Source organism: Bos javanicus, chromosome 11 (genome assembly GCF_032452875.1).
Source record: "Bos javanicus breed banteng chromosome 11, ARS-OSU_banteng_1.0, whole genome shotgun sequence".
Taxonomy (NCBI): domain Eukaryota; kingdom Metazoa; phylum Chordata; class Mammalia; order Artiodactyla; family Bovidae; genus Bos; species Bos javanicus.
Genome location: NC_083878.1, coordinates 51,576,439 through 51,593,705, shown reverse-complemented (window position 1 = coordinate 51,593,705; position 17,267 = coordinate 51,576,439). Strand labels below are relative to the sequence as shown.

Sequence of the window (17,267 nt, the reverse complement as noted above, 5' to 3'; positions counted from 1 at the left end):
GAATACTGGAATGGGTAGCCATTCCCTTCTCCAGGGGATCTTCCCGATCCAGGGATCAAACTTGGATCTCTCACATTGCAGGCAGATTTCTTTACTGTCTGAGACACCTGGAAAGCCTAAATAGCTTTAAAATACACTCAATTATTTTGAGATTTACTGGGTAAATGGTCTTTGTTATCTCTTCAAAAACAGCAACAAGATCTTTGTTTTTCTGCTTATTTTACAAGTCATAGCCTGAACAGATTTTTTTTTTTTTTTTTAGCTCTTTGTAAGTTTGCATGTCTTAGAAGTGACACTGAGGTCTTGTCACGGCAAATCTATCCAGCTAAGAAAAAGAGATAAAGGAATTCTTACAGAGATATGAAACGCCGATGTCACAGCAGTGATATACACCAGAGAGAATGAACCTCTGAAATGTTTTGTCCAGTAAGAGTTTTAAAGAGCATCAATAAAATGCTAATAAAAACCCATCAGTTACACTGTGTTTCATGTAAAAGGTTTGGCACACATAACGTGTTTTTTATGAGACTACTCCTTAAAAACTAATCAAAGGTAGTATATTTCCTTTCAGGTTCAAAGTGTGGGGAGAAGATCATTGTAACTGAAGGTCACTTGGCAGCTAGACTGCATATCTCCCTAGGAAGCTGCCTTGTTCTATTCCATTCCCATTCTCACATTGTCTTCAGGCTCTCCACCTCAGGTCTGTAGCCATACAACTCAATCATTTTCAATAGTGCTGACTGTGCCCACATTATTGGGCAGGCATCTAACCATTCACTGCAGAGGAAAGAAACAGGAAAAAGCAAAAGTCAATTGGCCACAAAGATTGTCTTCAAAGATCTTATACTTACTTTGAGAGGCAAGATAAGATCAGTATGTGAGTCTTCGGGAATAGAAAAATTAAAAGAAGAGATGATATTTTTGTGGGAAGAGACTAGAAAAATCCGGTTATATGTAGGCAGAATTTTTAAACATAAATATAATTTAGATTTCAAGATAGCGATTTTGATAGGTCAGTGGATTTAATGAATCCCTCCCTACTTTTGACCTCATGGAAATCCTAAAAATAATAGCTTTAACTGAGCTCTGAAGGATTTATCCAGGCATTTCTTCTTTAGCGTTGCTTACTTTCTTCTCATTTTCCTTTTCTAATAAATAAATTCATCTACCTGTTAATTGGAATTCCAGTCTATACTGAGCTAATTTGGGTAACTAGTTGAATGGTCTGCTTTGTGTTATTTATTGTTTAATTCAATTAATATTAATTACATGCAATGGGAAGAATTTCACTGTAATAGGGACTAAGACAAGAGACAAAAGAAAGAGTCCCTTTTCTCATGGAGATTGTATCTTCTGACATCCAATGATGTTGAAGATCATCTTTTGTTTTCATGTCTATTCATATTATTAACTCTAAAATTCTTAAATTATCTCCATATTCAACACAACCTATCTACAATTTGGTCAGTTTCCTACATGAAGCCCAGATAGGTAATGTGTTGAAATATAGCTTGCATGGGGAAAGGATTTATAAATATGAAATGCAGCCATGATAGAACAGAATACTGAGCAGGCAGGAAAGCACAGAGTGGATGCCACCCACTCAGAAATGAATTATCTGGAGTACTTGAATAGTAAAAAAACATTTAGGACCCAGATCACTGATTACTATAACACAATACCAGGTTAAGTGATTAAGGAAAAGCCTTAAATTCTTCAGGCTGTTAGAAAAGAACAAATGGACAAGATTTCAAGTAAAGTAAGAAATAGTTCATGAGACTATTTGCAAGAAGACTTGGACTGTCAAGGGCAAAGAATGCATGTTTTTCAAGTGAATCATTCTAAGGGGATTCTCAGCATAGTGATAATATTAGGCCAAGATGCTCTTGAAAGCCAAGTGACTCTGCAGTCAAGGCTTCTCTAATAGTTCTAGAATCATAAATAAATCATTGACCTTTATGTCCTATCCAATTAGCTGAAATTTCATCAAATAACTGAGCTGTGGAGCCACTTTTGTACGTGAAGCCAGATGTCAATGTATGACAATTTGAAAGAGGAAGAGAGATTTCCAAAGAGAATTAGGGAATAGAGATCTGCAGGTATCAGGCAGGAAACAGTGTGTTCTTTGTATATATACATATATATATATATATATATATATATATATATATATGTATATGTACAAAAGTCTTTTATAATATATATAAAATTACTTTAAGTCTTTATTGAATTTGTTACAATGTTGCTTCTGTTTTATGTTTTTGTTTTTTGGCCAGGAGGCATGCAGTATCTTGGTGCCCAACCAGGGGTTGAAGCTGTGCCCTCTGCATTGGAAGGTGGAGTATTAACCACTGCACAGCCAGGGAAGTCCTGAAACAATGTGTTCTTAAAATAAGATGACTTGAGTTTGGAGAGAGAGACTTCTAGCATCATGGAAGTTTCAGAACTCATTCTATCTTCATGTGTTCAGATTAATAAATTTCCATTTCAAATGTTGCTTTCTTTCACTATGACTTTAATAACTAAATTAAACTAGTTTTTCATTTATATTGCATCATTTTGCACTTCATTTTTCTACATAAATGTCTATATCTTTTTCTCAAATATCCCATTGCATAAGTGGGGACAACTTGATCCATAATCCTCTAAGCATTTAGAACAAAGCAAAGCTCCAAATATGAAATAGGTTCAGATTTAATGCTTCATAGATGTGTGATCAGTGACATAGCTAACTCTCAGAAAGTCTCTATTGTGCCGGGACCCACAGATGAGTAGAACCCACAGCAGGAGCAGAACTGGAGCCAGTGGCCCACAGAGCTGAGAGGCCAGCAATGGTGGGCTATGGCAGCTGCCACAAGATTACAAACTGCAATGCTGGTCTGGAATCAATTAGAAAAAGATGTCAGTCAAGGAGAAATGTGTTTTCTCCATTCTTTCTTGAACACCTGCACCTCCTAATTTAACATGATTTATTCAACAGAGTGGGCCACTTAGCAGGCCACAAAACCATGGCCAGCATCCAATATCCATGACCCTATTAAACCCTAATCAAGTGGGAGGAAATGGGAAGAAAGGGGGACGGTGTCATCTTTTTCTTTTTTTCTTTCTAGACTCTTAGAGGCCAAAGAAAGTACATATTTGGAAACAACACAGATATAGGTCAAATTATGTGTGTACAAATTAAACACATAATTTTGTGTTTAATTGACAAAATTAACACATGACAACCTATCTAATTTTATGTCAAATTTCTGGCAACCTCAGAGCTCTGGAAGAGGACCAACTATATGAAAGGGTAAAAAAGACAAACCTGACATGTTTACAGTTTATGTAGCTTATGAAAAACTCATATACACTGTTTTCCTTGAGAGTCACAATAGTGACATAAAGCTTTTAGATTATCAACACATGCATTTTCCTCAAAAGGAGGCTAAGGCAAATACAGTCATAGGAATAATAATAGTAACTCTCATTTAGCAAATTCTATAGAAATTCCATCAAACCTCACAAATGATGAGGTTATAATTCAAATCATCGAAGTTCACTCTGTGCATGTAAGCCTTCTCAGTCGTGTCTGACTCTGCTATCCCAAAGACTATAGCTTGCCAGGCTTCTCTGTCTGTGGGATTTCCCAAGCAAAAATACTGGAGTAGGTTGCCTTTTCCTCCTCCAGGAAATCCTCCTTACCCAGGGATCGAACCCGCATCCCCTACACCTCCTGCATTGGCAGACAGGTTCTTTACCACCACACTGCCCAAGAAGCCCTATCTTTCACTCTGGGCTCAGGTTATCTTCTAAGGATTCAATCTCTTATAGTGCTCAAGATTATAATGCTCAAATGTATGCTTCTGAGAAAGCTAATTATGTGGTCATATAGAACAGAAAAGGATAGCATAGACATTGTTGAATGGTTTATTTACTCTTGGATTTATAAACATTTTACTTCTCAAACCTTAAAATCTTAAAGTAATTAAAAGACAAGGGGGTTGGTACAAGCAAGACACTAGTAGCAATAAAAAGTCACAGTTAAGAATGAAGAAGGTGAAATTAAGAAATCATACACTTTTGTACACATACATAAATATAAATACTACAAAGAGAAAATCATGTGTCTTTTTAGTTGTAAACAAGCTGCTTCACATAGTGTAATAATATATACACCTTGTCTTACCTCACATTGAAATAACTCATTCAAAATGATGACCCCAAGGCACTGATAAACATAGAAACTGAGTTTGGAGTATTCCAGCTAAATAATCAAGTAATTGTGTTATAGAATTGAGATTTTCACTAAAAGAGTTCAGTTCAGTTCAGCTCAGTTCAGAAGCTCAGTTGTGTTCAACTCTTTGCAACCCCATGAACCACAGCATGCCAGGCCTCCCTGTCCATCTACAATAACAACAACAACAAAATAATTATGCTTTTGATGGGCCGAGCTCTAGGTCTTTGGTAAAAGCACTAACATGACATGTAAATAACATGCATTTCATTTCAAAGTAAGATTTTAAGAGCCAGTAAAATTAACTACAAAAATAAGAGTATATTAAAACAATTAACAAGCAAGTTTATTAATGTCTCTTAAAAATAATGAAGATTAAGAATGTAACAAAGATGCCAAGATTGATGATGGAGTGGAAGGAACAGTTTATGAACTTTCCATTGATAACTACACAGTTTGACAGCTCCTTAGGCAGTCCAGCTGGAAGAGGAAACCACTTCCATGCCAGTTTATAACCATCCAGTGAACCTCTCTGTTGTGGTCTTTTTCAAGAATAAGGGCACCCATTTCTTTGTTTGTGATTGATTTTTCATATCCCTCCTGAATTGGTGGGTCCAAAGCATGTGTTGTTCATTTATTCAGATACACATTTCAAGTGACTCATGTATCCTGGGGAAGATGACAGTTCAGGGGGATAAAAAGATAAATAAGATTTTAACCTAGCTTTCTAGGTATGTCTTCTTCATACAATGAAAATATATTCTTTTAAATCTACTGAAACCACCCGCACTATTAACAAGTTTGAAATATTTGCAAAAGGGTGGCATTATTTTATGTTATGAACTTCCTTAAATAAAATAAAAATATTAATAATGACAAAAGCAAAGCATCTGTATATAGAATCTTCAGTGTTTTGTGTTTTTTTTTTTTTTTAAATAATTATATAACAGGATGTGAAAGGGCAGGGGCAACAGGGTTTTCTGGCCAGAAGGGGAAGGATGAGAAGAGCAAGAAATGGAAATGCTGGCCTATGAGGCATACAGTTAGCAAACAAAGAGGAGCAGAGGGCACTAAAGATGCACTTCATTGGCTTCATTTTTTTTTAAGACTCTGGAATAATGTACAACTGAGATTTAATTGCTTTTCACTTGCAATGCCAAGAAACTCTGAAAATGGGGGCACTGCCTTTCCATGTACATACCAACTTAAAAACTTCATGGAATATTAAAAGGAACTCAAGAGATAAACCTGAAATTCAACCTTAGTTGCTGTACTTTCTAAACTTGTAAACTTGGGCAAAATACATAATGTTTTTTCAAATTTCAAAAATTAGTTACACCATGCTAATAACACTCTACTATTCATGGAGACTTATGACACATAGACACTGTTCTGAGCATTGTAACTATATCAGTTTATTTTTTCCTGCAGTATCCCAGTCCAGGATTGATGCACGATACTGGATGCTTGGGGTTGGTGCACTGGGACAACCCAGAGGGATGGTATGGGGAGGGAGGAGGGAGGAGGGAGGAGGGTTCATGATGGGGAACACATGTATACCTGTGGTGGATTCATTTCGATATTTGGCAAAACCAATACAATATTGTAAAGTTTAAAAACAAAATAAAAATTTTAAAAAAGTATTACTATTATTAATGCTATTTTACAAAAAAAAGAAACTGAGTCACAATGTTCTTAAAGAAATCACCTAAGGTCACAAAACTAGGAATTATCACAGACAAAATGAAATATCAAGACCTCTGGCTTCATTTTGTTCTAGATAAAACATGATAACTTTGCAATTAATTTAATGACAACTGGTAATCATCAAATTAACAATAGTTATTTTCAAAATTATTATACAGGCTGAGCTGTCATTTCTCACGATTGATCAGATAACTTGAGTCACAGATATTTTCCACATAAGATGCATCATATAAATCAGACTTGGTTTATTATCAGCATTTATAAAACTAGATTTAGATGAGAACTAGGTCTGTGGACATGTGTATGGTCTTCATATAGAAAATGTTTAGCCTTCCCTAATTATTAAAATATCAAAACACTGAGAATATCCACAGGCTGGCTCCTTTAAAACTCGCTCTGACCACTTCAGTGGTTGAAAATGATACTCCAGCAAAAATGAGATACCATTGTTCACATATCGGAATGACTAAAACCCAAAATACTAACAAAACCAAATGCTGACAAAGATGTTGAGCAACAGGAACTCTCATTGACTACTAGGGCAGAGGTAAAATGATACAGCCACTATGGAAGATGGCTGGCTACCTTCTTACAATGTGAAGCACAGGCTTGCTACAGAATCCAGCAATCATACTCCAAGTGAATGAAAAACTTATCTTCACATAAATCTCTCTAAATGAATACTCATATTAGCTTTAATCATAATTGCCAAAGATTGGAGCAATTAAAATTTCCTTCAGTAAGTGGATCAAGAAACAAATTGTAGCTCCTTCATTTAATGAAATTATTACATGATAAAAAGGAAATTAGCTATGAAACCACTAATAAACATGGAAGAAGTTATATGTTTGTTGTTGAGTTATTCAGTCACTCAGTCACATCTGACTCTGTGACCCTGTGGACTGCAGCACACTAGGCTTCCCTGTCTTTCACTATCTCCTGATGTTTTCTCAAATGTATATGTGCATTGAGTTGATGATGCCATCTAACCATTTTGTTGAGAAGATTGTCCATCTATTCCACCATATTGTTGAGTAGAAGTCAATCTGAAAAGGGCTATATATTGTATGATTCCAACTTTGTGATATATTGAAAAATGAAAAATTACAGAGCAAATAGAAAAATCAAAGTTTCCCTGGGGCTTGAGGGGATGGGAAGAGAGATGAATTGGCAGGACATATGACATTTTTAGCTTGAGAAGATTATTTTGTATGATCGTGTGATGATGGATAAATGCCATTATGCATGTGTCAGAACCAATAAAAAGTACAACAAAAAATGCTAACTCTAATGTAAATTATAGACTTTAGTTGATATAAATCTATTCATCAAGATGTAACAAATGTACCACACTAATGGACATGGAACAACAGAATGGTTTCAAATAGGACAAGGAGTATGTCAAGGTTATATATTGTCACCCTACTTATTTAACTTATATGCAGAGTACATCATGAGAAACGCTGGACTGGAGGAAGCACAAGCTGGAATCAAGATTGCCAGGAGAAATGTCAATAACCTCAGATATGCAGATGACACTACCCTTATGGCAAAAAGTGAAGAAGAACTAAAGAGCCTCTTGATGAAAGTGAAAGAGGAGAGTGAAAAAGTTGGCTTAAAGCTCAACATTCAGAAAACCAAGATCACAGCATCCGGTCCCATCACTTCATGGCAAATAGATGGGGAAACAGTGGAAACAGTGGCTGACTTTATTTGGGGGGGTTCCAAAATCACTGTAGATGGTGATTGCAGCCATTAAATTAAAAGACACTTACTTCTTGGAAGGAATGTTATGTCCAACCTAGATAGCATATTAAAAAACAGAGATATTACTTTGTCAACAAAGGTCCATCTAGTTAAGGCTATGGTCTTTCCAGTGGTAGTATATGGATGTGAGAGTTGGACTATAAAGAAAACTGAGCGCAGAAGAATTGATGCTTTGGAAGAGTGGTGTTGAAGACTCTTGAGAGTCCCTTGGACTGCAAGGAGATCCAACCAGTCCATCCCAAAGGAGATCAGTCCTGGGTGTTCATTGGTAGGACTGATATTAAAGCTGAAATTCCAATACTTTGGCCACCTAATGTGAAGAGCTGACTCATTTGAAAAGACCCTGAGACCCTGATGCTGGGAAAGATTGAGGGCAGGAGGAAAAGGGAACCACAGAGGAGAGATGGTTGTGTGGCATCACTGACTCAATGAGCATAGGTTTGGGTGAACTTCAGGAGTTGGTGATGGACAAGGAGGCCTGGCGTGCTGTGGTTCATGGGCTTGTAAAGAGTTGGACATGACTGAGCAACTGAACTGAACTGAACTGAATGCAAATTGTTAATAATAGGAGGAAATTTAGGGATAAGGTAGAAATGAAATCTATGTGAACTCTGCACTTATTGTACAATTTTTCTATAAAGCTAAGACTGCTGAAATATAAAATTAATTTTATATTTAATTTATTTATTAATATTTAATTATAGAGAGTCTACACTTTAGTGTTTTGAGGAGTAAATGAAATAAAGTTGTGTAAGATACTGAATCCAATTCCTTGTAAAAACTTCAAGGAAGGAGGTCTACAGAGATTACTACACATTTTTATAATTACCATCAAAGATAATCTCAAACTTTGAAAATATTTCCAAAACACACAGCTTCCCAGGGCCTAACAATTCCTGAAGCTGTGTTTCTTCTACTCCTAAAAGAAAATTAAAGGAATCCCCTCAGGGCATTCTCATCATTAAGTGGTAAAGCACACTTCAAATAATGAAAGTTCAAACTTTTTTCTCTTCTTGCCAAATTTATCTTCATGATGCACTTTTACTAATTGCTTCTTTAACAGTCCAACTGTGTTTACCTGAAATCTCTGGATGGTAAACTTTTCTAGAGCTAACCGTACTTTATATAAAATAAAAGTTTATTTTCCACTTAGCATGATCTTAGTCCCAACAATAGTGCAATTCTTTAAAGAAAAGCTTTCAAGAGAGTCATCAAATGAATTTCCCTCTTTTCAAATATGATTGTATGTAAATTGAATACAAACATTGTCAATCAAATCTTTTTAGTATTATGATGGTCACTGAAAGAGTCCATTTTCAGGACTTTGTGGAACTGGCAAGATGTGTTCAAAGGATAATGAAATTAGACTCTTTAGTAAACAAACGTAATTCAATTATGTATATACTCAATAAAACCATTTAAAAATATAGGACTATAATAATTTCTCACCAAAACTTTAAAACTATATATTTCATGTTTAGGATTAGCATTTTTTTAAAGCAAGGAAGAGAAAGAAAGGCAAACTGTTTTCTAAATGCTGAATTCTTTCTAAAGAGTTTAGTGAAGAAAACTGGAAGATTTAAAATTGTGCTTGATTTTTGTCTCCTCTATGAAAAGATTGCTGTTTAATAAATATTGTTTTCTCCTCACCAGATTTGGGATGCTAAGTACAGGAATAATCCAATGTTACAGGTAAAATTAGCTAATCTAGGAGCCTTAGTCGGAGAAGGCGATGGCACCCCACTCCAGTACTCTTGCCTGGAAAATCCCATGGATGGAGGAGCCTGGTAGGCTGCAGTCCATGGGGTCGTGAAGAGTCGGACACAACTAAGCGACTTCACTTTCACTTTTCACTTTTATACATTGGAGAAGGAAGTGGCAACCCTCTCCAGTGTTCTTGCCTGGAGAATCCCAGGGACGGGGGAGACTGGTGGGCTGCCATCTCTGAGGTCGCACAGAGTCAGACACGACTGAAGCGACTTAGCAGCAGCAGCAGCAGCAGGAGCCTTAGAACCAGTTATATCATTAGCAGGGAGTTTCAGCTCATACAGTCATGAGTAGAAGGAACTTCAAACATGATTACTGAACACCAAAATGACCTCACCATCATCAGTCTTTCTCATCTGTCAACTCCAATCTTATACTCCAACTTTATAACTGGTGATGAGCTCTGTTCTTGCAGGGAGTCCTCTCTGGATGTTCAAACTACAACAAAAGTGACCACTTATAAAATTCAAAATATCCTAAAAGAATAAGCAAATCACATTCACAGGAGAAGTAAGACAGCACAATTCTTAACATTCAGAATAAAGAAAACGTTTCCACAAGGATTCCAATGTGAAAATCATGATTGACGAACAAGACAAAAAAAAAAAAAAAAAAGAAATCATAGAGCTGCTTCTTTATGGCATCAGGCCAAGAAACATTCAATTTAAGCAGTTATACATGGAACCAGAATTACATGATCCTGGTGCAATTTTCTGATAGTCTAACTCAATCCATACTTTACAATTAAGAGTATCTCAAATGGCAATCCCCTTTTTTCTTTTTTTTATTGTTTTTTGGGGTATTTATTTTGGGGGTGGGGATATGTGTTTGTGAGGTAGATGGACAACATGGGTAATGGGGGATTTGGGAAATTTTAGAATTTAACAGAAAGTTTGGATCCTATGCTTTTTAATATGCTGTCTAGGTTTGTCATAGCTTTGCTTCCAAGGAGCAAGCATCTTTAATTTCATGGCTGCAGTTATCATCAGCAGCCCAAGAAAATAGTCTGTCACTGTTTCCTCTTTTCACCACCTATTTGCAATGAAAAAAAACTCCTCCAAAAGCTTAGTGATAGATTTCCATCCTGCACACAGTAAAGTCAAGTTGTCATTCTGTATGTATGCTGGGACAGACTATTATTTCTCTTCAGTCTCCTTAGGCTTTGGTCTAAGGATAAATTTTTCTGTGTGATAATTTGGAAACTATTCAAGGAGATTCTAAAAAACCCATCAGGTTAAAATTACCTGAAAAGCTTTTAAAAATGGGTCCTGTTTCCAGAGGGTCTAATATGGTTAGTCTGGATGAGGTTGTAGGCATAAGGTTTAGTAGAATTTTTGAGGGGCTTAACTATCCTGAGCAATCACCTCTGTTGTCTTAAATACATATTCATTCAAGGGGGCATGGAAAATCCCAAGGCCAGACTCATCAGTATCAACTGTATCAGCTTTGTTAGCAGTTAGAGGAAAATTTTAGTCTAAAATATGGTTTCTGTAGTTGGCACAAGATTTATAATGCATTTCCAGAACCAAGATCCTAGAGTTAAAGAAAAACTTTGTGATATGCAAACATATTTGAGAGAATAAAAGATTTCTATATCCTAAGGTTTATCATCAATGCAAGAGCATTTGCTTAATTTTTAGAATCAACATAGGAAAGAGTACAAAAAGAGCTGCTATTTACTAATTTGAATATATTAGCAAGCATTTTTCTTGTATTGAGCATAGTGATCCAATGTTATTCATAAGAATTGCTTTCATTTAACATTTTCGGCATATTTTCAGGCTTCCCTCAAGGCTCAGTGGTGAAGAATCCACCTGCCAATGCAGGAGACACAGGTTTGATCCGTGGTGGGGAAAAAATCCCACATACTTCAGAGCATCTAAGCCCCTGTGCCACAACTATTGAGCCTGTGCTCTAGAGCCTGGGAGTTGCAACTACTGAATTCCATGAGCCCTAGAGCCTGTGCTACACAAGAGAAGCCATAGCAATAAGAAGCCCATGCACCACATCTAGAGAATAGACGCTGCTCTCTGCACCTAGAGAAAAGTCTACACAGCAACGAAGACCCAGAGCAGCCAAAAATAAATAAATAAGTAAAATTATAAAATTATCAGGATATTTTGTATAACCATATTAACAATTACTGAGTAAAATGTTTTACTCAACATGAAGCTGATTTTCAGCATCTGAGATTCCTAGTACTTTTTTGCTTCTACACACGGGTCAGCAAGCTGACCCAGTAACCAGTAACTAACTTAGTTACTATCCCAGTAACCTATGTGACACATCAGGCCTACCCTCTATTTTGGTATGGGCCATATGCTGTGATTTTTACATTTTTCAAATAGTTGAAAACAACCCAAAGGAAGAATAATATTTCATGACATATGAAAATTATGTGAAATTGAAATCTCAGTACTCATAAATAAAGCTTTATCAGGACTCAGTCATGCTTATATAATATCTATGCTACTTTTACACTACATGATACTTATAATACAGAACATATAGCCTTCAAAGTCTAAATATTTATTATCTAGGATTCTACACACACACACAGTTTGCAGATCTTTATTCTATACCTGGGGCTTTCCAGGTGGCGCCAGTATTAAAAAACCCACTTGCTAATACAGGACACTTAAGAGACTTGAGTTCAATCATTGGGTCAGGAGGATCCCCTAGAGGAGGAAACGGAGCCTCACTCCAATATTCTTCTCAGGAGGAGTCTATGGGCAGAGGAGCTTGGCAGGCTACAGTCCATGGGAGAACAAAGAGTTGAACATGACTGAAAGTCTCAGAACATACACACATGTTATGTATTAAATATTCTAAAATTATATTGAAGCATTGAAGGTAATGTATCTAACCAAGTGCCAGAGATTATCATACTAAGTGAATGGAGTAGGATAGAGAAACATAAATATCACTTATATGTGGAATCGAGAAAAATTTATACAAATGAATTATTTCCAAAACTGAAAGAAATTCACAAGTATAGGAAATAAACTTGCGGTTACCAAAGGAGGATGAGAAGAGAGGTAAATTAGGAGATTGAGATTAACATATACACACTATTACATATAAAAGAGAAAACCAAAGTAAGACCTATTGTATAGCCCAGGGAACTGTACATAATATTTTACAATAACCTCTCCCAAGTGGCTCAGTGGTAAAGAATCCTCCTGCAATGCTGAAAATGCAGGTTCAATCCCTGAATACGGAAAATCCCCTGGAGGAAGGCATGGCAATCCCCTCAAGAATTCTTGCTGGGAGAATCCCAAGAACAGAGGAGCCTGGCAGGCTACAGTCCATAGGGCTGTAAAGACTCTATCTGTGGTAGTCCATTTATCTTTGCCTGAAATTTTTTTCTTTGGCCATGTTCCCCAAATCTATTCTATTCTAGAATTATTTCTATATTTTCCCTCATCTTCTTTTCTCATTCCTTTTTTCTTCTTCTTCTCTCTTCTGGTTTCCTTGGGGGCAGAGGTGAGTATCTCAGAGGCTGAAGGATCTGATAATCAAATTATTCAACAGATAATCATGCTAAAGTGCTTGCTGTGTATCCTTCGTATGCGTTCTTGCAAAATCTATATTGCTTTGACTGTATTTTTTATATTTATATAAGTGATAATGTTTTCACATGGTAGTTTGCTTTTACTGCTAACATCTAGAAGATCATTGCTCTTAATTTCTTCACATTTTTCTCATATTAGGCTTTTTTATATATTCCTTTTTTTTTTTCTGTGCACTCTCACACTGATGGACACTAACCTGGACTGCTTCCAGCTCCCAGACACAAATAGCACTGCAAATAACATCCTTCTATGTGCTCTTTATGAATTCAAGTGAAAATTTATTTGACTTACATCCTCAAAACAAAAATTCTATTATCATAAACATACTTATACTAAATTTGTTCAGATACCATCAAGTCTGTCTCAACAATAACTACATTGATATGCATTCCCAACAGCGGAGTATAAATATCTCAAGAACTCAAGGATTTACTTTCTAGAGTAAACATGAAGCACCAGTTACATGGTTTTATGCTGAGGTATAACTGTAATGCTTGCTAATCTCTCAATTTCTAATTTTCATGAATTACAACTTGTATTTTAATATTACTACATCTTTAGTGTGTGGCACATATTATATTTATTAAAGCAATGAATTATCTAAATCAACCTTTTTTAATATATAAAATGAAATTATATTTTATTACTTACCAAAGAGTTTTAACTTTAATAAACAATGTGGTACACAGAATAATGCCCCAAGATATCTGTATACTAATCCTAGGAACCTATAAATATGTTATAATATGTTATGTAAAAAATGAGAATTACGTTTTCAGAAAGAATTAAGGTTGTTAGTTAGCTCCTCTTAAATATGGATAGCACTGTAGAATATCTGAGTGGGTCCAAAGTAATCATAATGGTCCTTAAGTGTGGAAGATGAAAGCAGAAAAGTCAGTTAGATTCAAATATAATGATGGCTTTAGTGTCAGCATGATACACTGTAGGAAGGATTTCACTGATTATTGCTGATTTTGAAAATTAATCAAGACTGCCATGAGCCAAGGAATAAAATCAGCCTTTAGAAGCCTAGAAGGACAAGAAAACTACACTCCCTATCATAGGATGGATAGTGATTTCCTCAAATTTATTGTTGTTTAGTCACTAAGCTGTTATCTGACTCTTGTGTGATGCTGTAAAAGAGTCAGATACAATTTAACCTACCAGGCTTCTCTGTCCATGAGATTTCTGTAGCCCACCAGGCTCCTTTGTCCATGGGATTTCTCAGGCAAGAATACTGGAGTGGGTTGCCATTTCCTTCTCCAGTGCATCTTCCTGATCCAGGGGTCAAACCCGAGTCTCATGAATTGCAAGCGAATTCTTTACAACTGAGCCACCAGGGAAGCCATTTTCCTCAAATGTTCACATCTTAATTATGAAACCTGTGAATATGTTAACTTCCATGATAAAAAGGGACTCTGCAGATGTTATTAGAGTAAGAATGTTGAGTTTAGTTAATCTGTGATTATCTCTTTGGGCCCAATGTAATCACCACTTTAGTTCACTCGCTCAGGTGTGTCCAACTATTTGTGACTTCATGGACTGCAGCACTCCAGGATTCCCTGCAGTCCATCACTAACTCCTGTTTAATCAAACGCATGCCCATCGAGTTGGTGATGGACTCTGTCCATCTCATCCTCTGTCATCCCACTTCTCCTTTTGCCTTCAGTCTTTCCCAGTATCAGGGGCTTTACCAAATATTCAGTTCTTTGCATCAGGTGGCCAAAGTATTGGAGCTTCAGCTTCAGCATCAGTCCTTCCAGAGAATATTAAGGACTGATTTTCCTTAGGATTGACTGGATTGGTCTCCTTGCAGTCCAAGAGATTCTTAACAGTTTTTCCAACACCACAGTTCAAAAGCATCAATTTTTTGGCACTCAGCTTTCTTTACTGTCCAAATCTCACATCCATACATGACTACCAGAAAAACCATAGCTTTGACTAGATGGACCTTTGTCAGAAAAATAATGTCTCTGTTTTTGAATATGCTGTCTAGGTTTGTCAAAGCTTTCCTTCCAAGGAGAAAGCGTCTTTTAATTTCATGGCTGTGGTCACCATCTGCAGTAATTTTGGAGCCCAAGAAAATAAAGTCTGTCACTGTTTATATTGTCTCCCCATCTATTTGCCATAAAGACATGTGATCAGATGTCATGATCTTTGTTTTTTGATTGTTGAGTTTTAAGCCAGCTTTTTCTCTTTCCTCTTTCACTTGCATCATGAGGCTCTTCAGTTCATCTTCCCTTTCTGCCATAAGAATGAAGTCATCTGTGTATCTGAAGTTATTGATATTTCTCCCTGCAATCTTGATTCCAGCTTTTGTTTTATCCAGCCCAGCATTTCACATGATGTACTCTGCATATACATTAAATAAGCAGGGTGACAATATACAGTCTTGATGTACTCCTTTCCCAATTTGGAACCAGTATATTGTTCCATGTCCAGTTCTAACTATTGCTTCCTGACCTGCATACAGATTTCTCAGGAAGCAGGTAGGGTGGTGTGGTATCCTCATCTCTTGAAGAATTTTCCACAGTTTGTTGTGATCCACACAGTCAAAGGTTTTAGTGTAATTAATGAAGTAGAAGATGTTTTTCTGGAACTCTCTTGCTTTTTCTATGATCCAATGGATGCTGTCAATTTAATCTCTGATTCCTCTGCCTTCTCTAAATCCAGAGAATTTAGAATTTGAATATCTGGCTGTTCTTGGTTCCTATACTGTTGAAGCCTCAGTTGGAGAATTTTGAGAATTACTTTGTTAATGTTTGAGATTTGTGCAATTGTGCTATAGTTTGAACATTCTTTGACATTGCCTTTCTTTGGGATTAGAATGAAAACAGAAACTTTTCCAGTCCTGTGGCCACTGCTGAGTTTTCCAAATTTTCTGGCATGTTGAGTGCAGCACTTTCATAGTATCATCTTTTAGGAATTGAAATAGTCAGCTGGAATCCCATCACCTCCACTAGCTTTGTTCATAGTAATGCTTCTTAAGGCCCATTTGACTTTGAATTCCACAATGTCTGATTCTAAGTGAGGGATCACACCATCGCAGTTTTCTGGGTCATTAAGAGCTTTTTTGTATAGTTCTGTATATTCTTACCACCTTTTCTTATTATCTTCTGCTTCTGTTAGGTCCATACCATTTCTGAAACACAATGGAGTTTATCCTGTTGAATTTTAAGACTGCTTAGAACTAATGCTTCCCTTTTCCTCTCATTTTCTCCCTTTTGAATAGGAATGTCTAAAATTCATATCCAGTGTCAATTACATTTTAATTTTTAGTATTGATAATTTATTTTCTAGTTTCATAGGTTCAAAAACACATAGGAATTTTGCCCAGGATGTTTCCTCTATACTCTTGTGATGAGATGCGGGTCTTTTGAGCTGATGACATCAAAATGAGATTTCTGATTTGGAAGTGTTGCTACAGTGGGATAAGACTTTGGGGTGTGGCAAGTGTATTTTTTTCATGTGTGATAACCATGGATCTTTGTGGGACAGATGACAGGCGGCAGTAAGGTTGAATTGCCTTATTCTCACCCCAGAAATGGAATATATAACATGGCACCCCACTCCAGTACTCTTGCCTGGAAAATCCCATGGATGGAGGAGCCTGGCAGGCTGCAGTCCAGGGGGTCGGTAAGAGTCGGACACGACTGAGCAACTTCACTTTCACTTTAGTGAACATTAAAGATATGCTTAAAAATCTTGAAATTAGTCTTACCCTGGATTAACTGGGTGAGCTCAATATAAATGAAAGAGTCTTTACAAGAGGATGACAGGAGGATCAGAGCAGTAATAAATGTGATGATAGAAGCAAGATGTTGGAGTAATATTAGGATGGGATGATGATCCAAGGAATGTAAATGACCTTTAAAAACTGAAAAAAAGTCAAGTAAATGGATTCTCCTCTAAGTGAACTGAAAGTCTCTCAGTCGTGTCCTACTCTTTGCGACCCCATGAACTATAAAGTCCGTGGGATTCTCCAGGCCAAAATACTGGAGTGGGTAGCCTGTCCCTTCTCCAGGGGATCCTCCCAACCCAGGGATCAACCCAGCTCTTCTGCATTGCAGGCAGATTCTTTACCAGCTGAGCCATGAGGGAAGACCATTCTTCTCTAAAGTCCTCCAGAAAGGATTACAACCCTGCCGACATATTGATTTAAGTCCAGTGAGCCCTATTTTGGACTTATAACTTACAAAAGTATAAGATGATAAATTTGTGATATTTTAGTT

The 17,267-nt window shown here is 36.6% G+C and overlaps 1 non-coding gene across 1 annotated transcript; it reads right to left on the bottom strand.

The window, feature by feature from the left end:
• Positions 1–6,169: 6,169 nt before the first annotated feature.
• Positions 6,170–6,300, bottom strand: LOC133257874 (small nucleolar RNA SNORA72). Its single transcript, XR_009739734.1, has one exon. It is a non-coding gene; the product is annotated as a small nucleolar RNA SNORA72 (small nucleolar RNA).
• Positions 6,301–17,267: the final 10,967 nt, after the last annotated feature.